The following is an 8711-nucleotide window of genomic DNA, read 5'->3' as shown; positions in this document are numbered from 1 at the left end:
TTTTTCCAGGTGGAAAAACAACAATCAGGGAAAGCTCCTCAGAGGAGGTATCCTGGAGCTGAGCTGTGAAGGGACCTAGGATGTCCTTGAGACAGAGTAGCCAAGATAAAACAAGGACAGCCTGGACAAAAGCAACAACATAAGAAGTGCAATCTCATGAGCGGACACAGCGTCAGCAGCCATGGGGAGTGAATTGGAAAATATGGATTAGAAGCAGATTATGGGGACTTTAAAAACCAAAGCAAAAAGCTTATATTTCATCCCAGAGGCAATAGGGAGCCAGTGGGGTTTCTGGAGCATGGGGAATGATGTGGTCAGACATGCACTTTAGATAAATCACTTTGGTAGCAGATGGAGGACAAAGCAAAGAGGACAGATACTGAAAGCAGTGAAACCCTTTGGGAGACTTGTAATAGCCTCCTGTAACATAGCGCAGATGAGAGGTCAAAGAAAAAGGTGGGGAGGAGGCAAACTGGGATGATTGTGGTGTAAATAGGAGATGTGAGGAAGCCATGCTATGAAAGAAGAATGACAAGACACGGCAAATGATTGGAAGAAGGAAAAATGGGGGTGGTGGGGGGGTGGTGGTGAGGAACACCAGCCTGGACCATGGAGAGGACAAGCACTAGAACTGAGCACAGACAGCTTTACCATCCCCATCTCATAAAGCAGTTATGGAGGGAGTCAACAGTGGAAACAGTCTCTGAACCTAGGCCCGCTTCCCCTCTGTGCTGACTCTCAATAACGAGCTGCGCCTCCCGTGCAGTTAGAGCTGTGAAGAGCATAGTATTTAGTAGATCTCTGATCTCCCAACTTTTCCTTCCATAGAGGCCCTATCCAACATGGATACCAATGCAAGTACTTTGTTGTCCATTCTCCCTCTTCCATCCTCTCTCTCCCTCTCTCCCCCTCTCTTTCCTCTCTCTTTCTCTCTCTCTCTCTCCCCCCCTTTCCTCTCTCTCTCTCTCTCTCTCACACACACACACACACACTCATATTCTGTCTGTCTCTCCCCCCAACACTGTCATCACCAATGGCAACATACTTCACCATATTGACACATCCCAATTATCAATGATTGGAATTCTACAGAGATTGGGAGGCTGCTTGATCTGTTGCCATGGAACCTAACCTAGAGAATAAGTTTTAACAAGATGGTGGATTTGAGTGTCCTTCCTAGGACTCTATCATTGCTGAAATATAATCCAGACTCCTCTTCTCTTGATCCCCTTCCATGTACATGAAAAGCTTATCCCAGGCACATGCGCCGATGGACTGACACAATGGCTGGCCCATCCAGCTCTGACCTCAGATCAAACCACTGAGTCTTTTCTCTTTGACTCACCTTTGTGAGGGATTGAAGCTCCCTGGGAAAAGCTGAAAGGCTCCTAGGAACTTCTATTGGAATGAAGCCATCATGGCTGTGCTCATTCACTAATCGGGAGGCAGATTATGGGATGAGGACTGAGGGCCCAGGCAAGAAAAGAAGTTTTCAAATCTGTTTAGTCGAGTGGAAATGGCACTGAGTCTAGAAGAGAACTCTCCCTCTGGCTTTGTGGGGTGTTTTCTCTGGAACTCTGGGTAATCACTTCATTTCTCTGTGTCTTAGATATATGAAAAAGTTCAACTAAATAACTGTTTCAGTCCTTTCCATTTCTGAAATGTATGAGAAATCATACGTGAACGAGATAATCCCATCTCCTCAGGTCTCTAGGAATTGCCTAGCTTCCTTCTGCGCTTACCTCTGGTGTCACTTCTTAGGCAAAGACTTCCCTGATCATTATACCAATAACAAGCATTTATGAAGCCCCTACTATGTGACAGGCACTATGCTACATGTTGAAGAAACAAAGACAAAAACCAAAACAGGACTGGCCTTCAAGGGGCTTGGTATTCTATCAGAGGAAAGAATATACACATATAGGCAAATTGAAAATGGATCCAAATAAATCTAGATAAATTGGGGGTGTGCTGGGGGGGGGTCTGAGCTCAAGATTCCAAGAGGAACAGGTGAGAAGGGAAGGCATTCATTCTAGGCGAAGGGGAGAGCATCTGCCAGGGAGAGGAGGTAGGAGATGGAGAACTGTCTGTGGGGATCGGAGAATAGCCCTACCTTGCTGGAATGGATGATATGTGAGAGGAAATGATAGGAAATGGAAGGAGTCTGGGCAGAGAGATTGGAGCCAAATTGTGAAGGACTTTATTTTTTTTTAAGTGTTAGCAATGCCTTAAGGCCATTAGGAAAGGCAAGAGAAGTGGAGCCTCTTGATATATTTGGGGAAACTGAGACTTGAGGAAATGGCTTTTTTTCCCCCGAAGCACTCAACAAGAATAGATTTAGCCTCTCTCTACAATGCACTCTGTCTGGTCCTTTAGAGGACCCAGAGATGAGGGAAAGAGGATGTCCCCCTGCCTCTGAGGATTGTGGTCAGGCTGGGGATGTGGAGAGAGACTTGAGACAGAGAGACCATTTTGGAGGAAATTTCAAATGATGAGGGCCTAAACTTGGGCTGAGGCTGTGTGGGTGTATTAGTAGAGTACTTGGTGAACTGAAGCCTCGATGCCGAAGAGAGAGCCTATTTAATGGGGCTCATAAAGCTGAAGACTATTACAGAAAATTCCTGGGTAGCTATAAACATAGAAATCCTATTAAAATTATTCCTCTATAAAAAGAGAGTTTCTAAAAATAAGACATAATTATTTGTGAAAACAGCAGGCTAACAGGTAGCTCTCCTGGGCCTGGGGGCCCTTCTTGGCAGCAGGCCAGGCAGACCCCCCAATTCCTAGCAGAGAAGAAGAGAAGGAAGGGGATGAGGGAGAGGAGAGAGGATTGGTCCTTTGTCATCAGAAGATGATGGCTGACCCCAGAAGAAGTGAGGAGCCGTGCCATGCCTTCACTCTGCTCTGCAGACAGACCCAAGCCCCAAGGCTCATTGTACCCATTCTTGGGCTCACCCACAGGAGGAGTTGACTTCTGTCCAAGGGGATGGAGAAAGAATGAATCAAAGTGATACCTGAAGAAAGAAAGGTGCCTCAGCGGCCACACTGCCCCTACTGGCTGGTTCATTGAGAGCAAAGTTCAGTGGGGAGGGCCTTCTCCCCTTCCTCTGTGGGACAAGAGATGAATCAACTTTGAATCAAGAGATTACGTCAAGCCATTTAACTTCTGTGCCTATTTTTCACCTATAAAATAGGGCTGGCCTAGATGGCCTCTAAGGGCCGTTCTGGCTCTAAAGCTATGAGGCAGCCAGGTAGGAAAGTGGATGGAGTGCTGGTGTTTGGAAGGTGTGAGTTCGAATGTGGCTCAAGCCAGCTGTGTTACCCTGGGCAAGTCACTCCCCCTCTATCTGCTTCAGTTTCCTTATCTATAAGACGGGGATAATAACAGCACCGACAGCAGGGCTGTTGTGAGGATGAGATAATTGTGAACCTCATTATAATCTCAAAGTGCTAATGTAAATGCTGGCTGTCATCATTATCCTTCCCCATTCTGGACAGAAAGTTGTTCCTCATGCCCATTGGCCTGTTTTGTCAGGGCCCATCTTACTGACTGGAATTGTGTATGTGTGTGTGTGTGTGTGTGTGTGTATGAGTGTATGTGTGTATGTATATGCATAAGTGTGGTCACACGGGCATACACACATGTGAGGGAAGTAAGGGGAAGTATTCTCTCCCATTTCCTTTCCAAGTAGCTACAAAGTCACTGGGTGTCAGTTAGCTGCCATATTTTCAAGGATAGCTAAGCAGGATAGCTCCTAACAATACAATTAAGGTTTACCCTTCTGAACTAAACACTTTACAAACTTGAGTACATTTATAGCTGATGAAGCAATTTCCCATTCTTGGAACTGAAAGGTACTAGACTTTTAAAGGTCAGAATTCTAAAGATCGATCACCATTCACTAGTTTGGATTCTAAACTCTAATTTTAAATGTTTAGAAAAAGAAGCAACACTGATTTCTTTTGTTTATATTTGATCTATAATTTACAGCCTGTCACATCATTGGAGGGATGATGAGGTGATCAGAGATCCTTTAGAGCATTTGAATTTGAATGTGCAGAATTAACCCAAAGCTTTCAGATAGTTCAATTTTGTTTAGTTTGTTTGTGTTTGGTGGAAGAACCTGACTTGAAGAAAAGAGATCCCAAATTTTAGAATCAAATATTTCAGAAAATTTGACATGAAAACAGTTGTCAGAGACATTTGGTTTTCAGCATGGTTCCTGGAGACATCATGCTTGGTGTTGTCAGAGGAGCTGATGTTTAGAGCAAACCCTCTACAGTTTGTTGAGTTTCAAAGTCTTGCCTAGTTTATGACCCAAAATACCAAGGCGATGTTATTTGGAGTTGCTGGGAACCCTGAAATGTCAAGGTACAGGGCTTTGTCTGCCTGGAATGAATTCACACATTCAAACCTTCTTCCAGTCAAGGAACAGATTATGGTAGCTCCAATAGGAGTGGGTGAGATTCCTAGTGAATCTTCACCTTGATGGGGGTGAGATTGATACTTCCATACAAAAAAAAAAAAAGACAAGATTTGGATGGGATCAAGGAGTGGTAAACAGCTTGGGGTGGCCCAGGTGCCATAGTAAAAGCAGCTAAGTGGTCTGGGGCCAGTCCGAGAGCCACAATGAAAGGACTACAGAGCATCTAGGTGGGCTGGGATGAGCCAGATGCCTTGGCAGGGACCGCTGGGATCTGGGCTGCTGAAATGTGTGGGGAAATTCAGGGCCTGGGGTGCTTTCAAAGACATGGTCTTTTCCTTTTAGGAGTTCGGGTCCCATCACCCATCAAAGGCATTTGAGATAGGATAGGATGACGAGCGAGTCATAACCATCTCCCAATAGGCTGGAAATTGGGCCACTCAACAGACTGAAGGATTCACTTTGGGACAAGACCCAGAGCCCAGCCAGCCCACATAACATAATCCAAGAATGGTCTACACACTGCCTTATGATGGCATCAGCAAAGAGCCCTTCATGGCAGCTGATGAGGCTGGGAGGCAAACAGTCACTCTTGCCATTGGAGAGACAGGGAGGTCTCAGTTCTGGAGGCTGCACAGGTAGTTGTCCAAGGGAAGACGGTCTGACGGTGCTGACTCCTGACCAAGCCAAGCCCATGAGGGACGTGAGAAGCACCAGTGTCCCTCCAGAAAGCCTGACCTGCAGGTGTCTGTCTGCACAGAAACACTGATCACACATCTCGGTGACTTCAGCCAGCCAGCAAATCTTTATGAAATGCCTGTCATGTGTCCAGGGGGCTGTTGTTCGGTCGTTTCAGTCAGGTCCCACTCCTCTTGTCCCCATCTGGAGTTTTCTTGGCAGAGATGCAGGAGAGATTTGCCATTTCCTTCTCCAGATCATTTTGCAGATGAGGAAACTGAGGGAAACAGGGCTCAGTGGCTTGCCCAGCGTCACGGTGCTAGTAAGTGTCTTAAACTGCTGGATTTGGTCCCAGGAAAATGTCTTCCTGACTCCCGTCCAGGTGCTCTTTTCATTGTGGCACCACCTAGTGCCCATCCAGGGGATTGCAGCAGTGTATTTTTTTGAACTTTTATAAGACATCTCAACACTTTTCCTTTCACCTAAACCATCCTATCTGAGGCTTCACCATATTGCAGAAAGAGTATAAGTGATCTCATCAGTTTCACATTAGACTAAAATGTTGATGGATTCCTTTCCCACCTAAGTCAGGCTGCCCAGACCTGCCAGGGATCTGGAAGGTGACAGTGAGCCAGGTTCTCTTCTTTCCATTCAGAAGGGAACGGCCCATACCAACAGACAAGGCAAGCCTGTCATTCCCATGTTTCCCTAAACTAGCAGCTTTCGAAATATTTGTGATCAACTAACTGCCAATAACGTTTTTAGCATCCCACCATCAAAGTCCCTGTTGGGGCTCAAACTGAAGGCACAGGAGCAAAGAGATCAGATATGAATCAATGAATAAGTGTGCATCTATTGAGTGCCTACTGTGTGCATGAGATGCCAACAGAAAAGCCCCAGGACTTCCCATTCCACGGGGGAGTTGACACACTGGGAAGTGGGAAGTTCAGCCACAATTCAGGTAGAAAGAGCCCCTGGTGCTCCAGTGCATCATTTTCAATTGCATCTTCTTTCAAGGACCCTTTAGGTGAGCTTTATGCAAGGTTTTCTGCTCAGTAATACAAGGCCAGTGCCATAGAGCGATGCTTCCCAAAGTCAATGGGCAGTGGAGGCTTTGGGGTTTTAACTATATCATAAGGTCTTTATTTCAGCAAAGCCAGATGAACTGGCTTCAAATCCTCTGTTCCTTGCAACCTCCGTAACCTTGGGCAAGACGCTTAGCCTCCATGGCCTCCAGCTCCTCATCTGTTAAATGAGTTGTTGTTGCAGAGGTCCCTACTGGTCCTAAATCTGTGACCGTGGGCAAGGCCATTGCTCCTCATTTGGGTAGGTCCAGTACCCAGGGTGAGACGATCATCAAAGATGGGCCTGTGTCACTCCAGCTTCTCCAAGAGGACTCAGAGGGAAATGGGGGCAGATTGGCCTTTTCATGGGGAGGGGAATGTAAACATCATTGATGGTTGGGGCTGGAAAGCATTGCCTTTTCTTCCTCGACATCTCACTTTCGGACCAGGAGTCCAAGGTTCTGTGTTAATTGCATGGAATATCTTATTTTGAACTATGTTCTCCAATCTTACTAGGCTTGGATATATAGTTCAAGAAGCATTTTTTCTTTTTCTTTTCTTCTTCTTGTCTGTCCTTCCTTTCCTAACAACTCTAACATTTATATAAGGCTTGGAGGTTTGTACACTGATCTCATTTGATTCTCATAATAACTCTGTGATGTGGGGGCTGTTATTGATGGCTTTTTACAGATAAGTGAACTGAGGCTGAGAGGTCAAAGCTGGAAGGAACCTTAGAGGTATGCTCATGCTCATGGGTACACAGGGGTTAAATATCAGGGAAATCTGAACCCAGGATTTCCTGACTCCAAGTCTAACACCCTACCCACTACACCAGGTATTTAATGCTTTCAGAGAGTTTATCTAAGTGCCAACAGCCATCAACAAATGTGCTTGGGAAGAAGAATTTCAAGTCTGAGGAGAGGAAAACATTCTGCTTAACTTGAAAATTCAGTGTGTGTGAGTAATGCTGGCTCCTTGGTGATCACCACCTCTGTGGATAGGCATAAATATTTTCAATGAGATATTCTATGCTGCAGAAATGCTAATGAAAATCAATTAGATAAAGGAAACAACAGGAATGCCTAGGGGCAGTTGAAAGTCCCAGTGAGTGGGATTTGAATTATCATTCCAGCACTCAAACCTTCTCTTTATCTACAGCCAAACTGAACACATTCATTGGCTGGCATGAGAGAGATGAAACTACAGCTCCCAAGACTGCTATGTAGAGGATACATGGAGTGAGACGCTAATATTTCTCAAGATGTGATCATCCTTGTTCACTAGAGAGGCTTAATGATCCTCCCGGGTACTTTGTTCTCCTGCTGTAATGGGAATCCTAAGAAACATGAGGTAGATGCATCAGGTCTTCATTTATACCTATGGACCATACGTGGTATCCAAACATCAAGGCCGGGGAACTGTTGCTGTCATCTCACAGGAGTGGGTCAAGGCTTTTGGAGGCAAATTTATTTGACAGAGTCTCTATTGGGGGCAGCTAGATGATGCAGTGGATAGAGTGCCAGGTCTGGAGTCAGGAAGACCTGAATTCAAATCTGGCCTCACACATTTACTAGCTGTGTGACCCTGGGCAAATCACTTAATTGTGTTTGCCTCAGTTCCTCATCTGTAAAATAAGCTGGAGGAGGAAATAGCAAACCACTCTAGTATCCTTGCCAAGAAAACTCCAAATTGGATCTTGAAGAGTTGAACACAACAAAACAACAATATTGTATTTACTGAACCATGGCCTTTATGGGTGTTTGTGGCCTGGATCTAAACTTTAGAATTATTCTAAAGGGTACTATATCATAGGATCTATATAGGGCCTGACATTCCTTGACTTTGGGTCGTTTCGAAATGAAACAGATACTGACTAATATTAATATTATCCAGCTAGCTACATTGTAATTGACTTATGGTTTGTTTAGATTTTTTATTACTCTTAATACCAGCATTCTTTAATTAGAATAATAACTAATTTTATATATTAAGTTTATGCTTCTAATAGCATAATATCTAAATTCATAAAGAAAAATTAACTGAATTGACAAAAAAAGGACATGGATTGTAACTTGGGAGACATTAATGTTCCTCTCTCAGAATAGACAAATTTAACAGAAAGAAAAACAAAAGGATTATTGTTGTAGAATTGAAGGAACTCTCAGAAAATGAAGAATTAAAAGATTTGTGGATGCTTCTGATCAAACCACTTGAAAATATACATTTTTTCAGCACCAGATGATATTTTTACAAAAATAGACTATGTTAGGTTACAGAGAAATTGCAAGCAAATGTAAAAAGATACATATAATAGATATATCATTTATAGCAGTGATTATAAAACTTAAATATAAATATAGAGCCACTAATCTGTACATAAGGATCCTGTGGGCTGCATATTGATTTAGTTCTAAAATGTAATATCGTATTGTGTTTTTATTTATTTTGTTAAATATTTCTCAATTATATTTTAATCTGATCCAAGCTGTCCTTCGGAGTGTTGTAGGCCACATGTGGCTCATTCACCACATGTTTGACACCTCTA

Source organism: Trichosurus vulpecula, chromosome 5 (assembly GCF_011100635.1).
Source record: "Trichosurus vulpecula isolate mTriVul1 chromosome 5, mTriVul1.pri, whole genome shotgun sequence".
NCBI lineage: Eukaryota > Metazoa > Chordata > Mammalia > Diprotodontia > Phalangeridae > Trichosurus > Trichosurus vulpecula.
The sequence above is the reverse complement of the archived record's forward strand: the minus strand, read 5'-3'. Positions refer to the sequence as shown.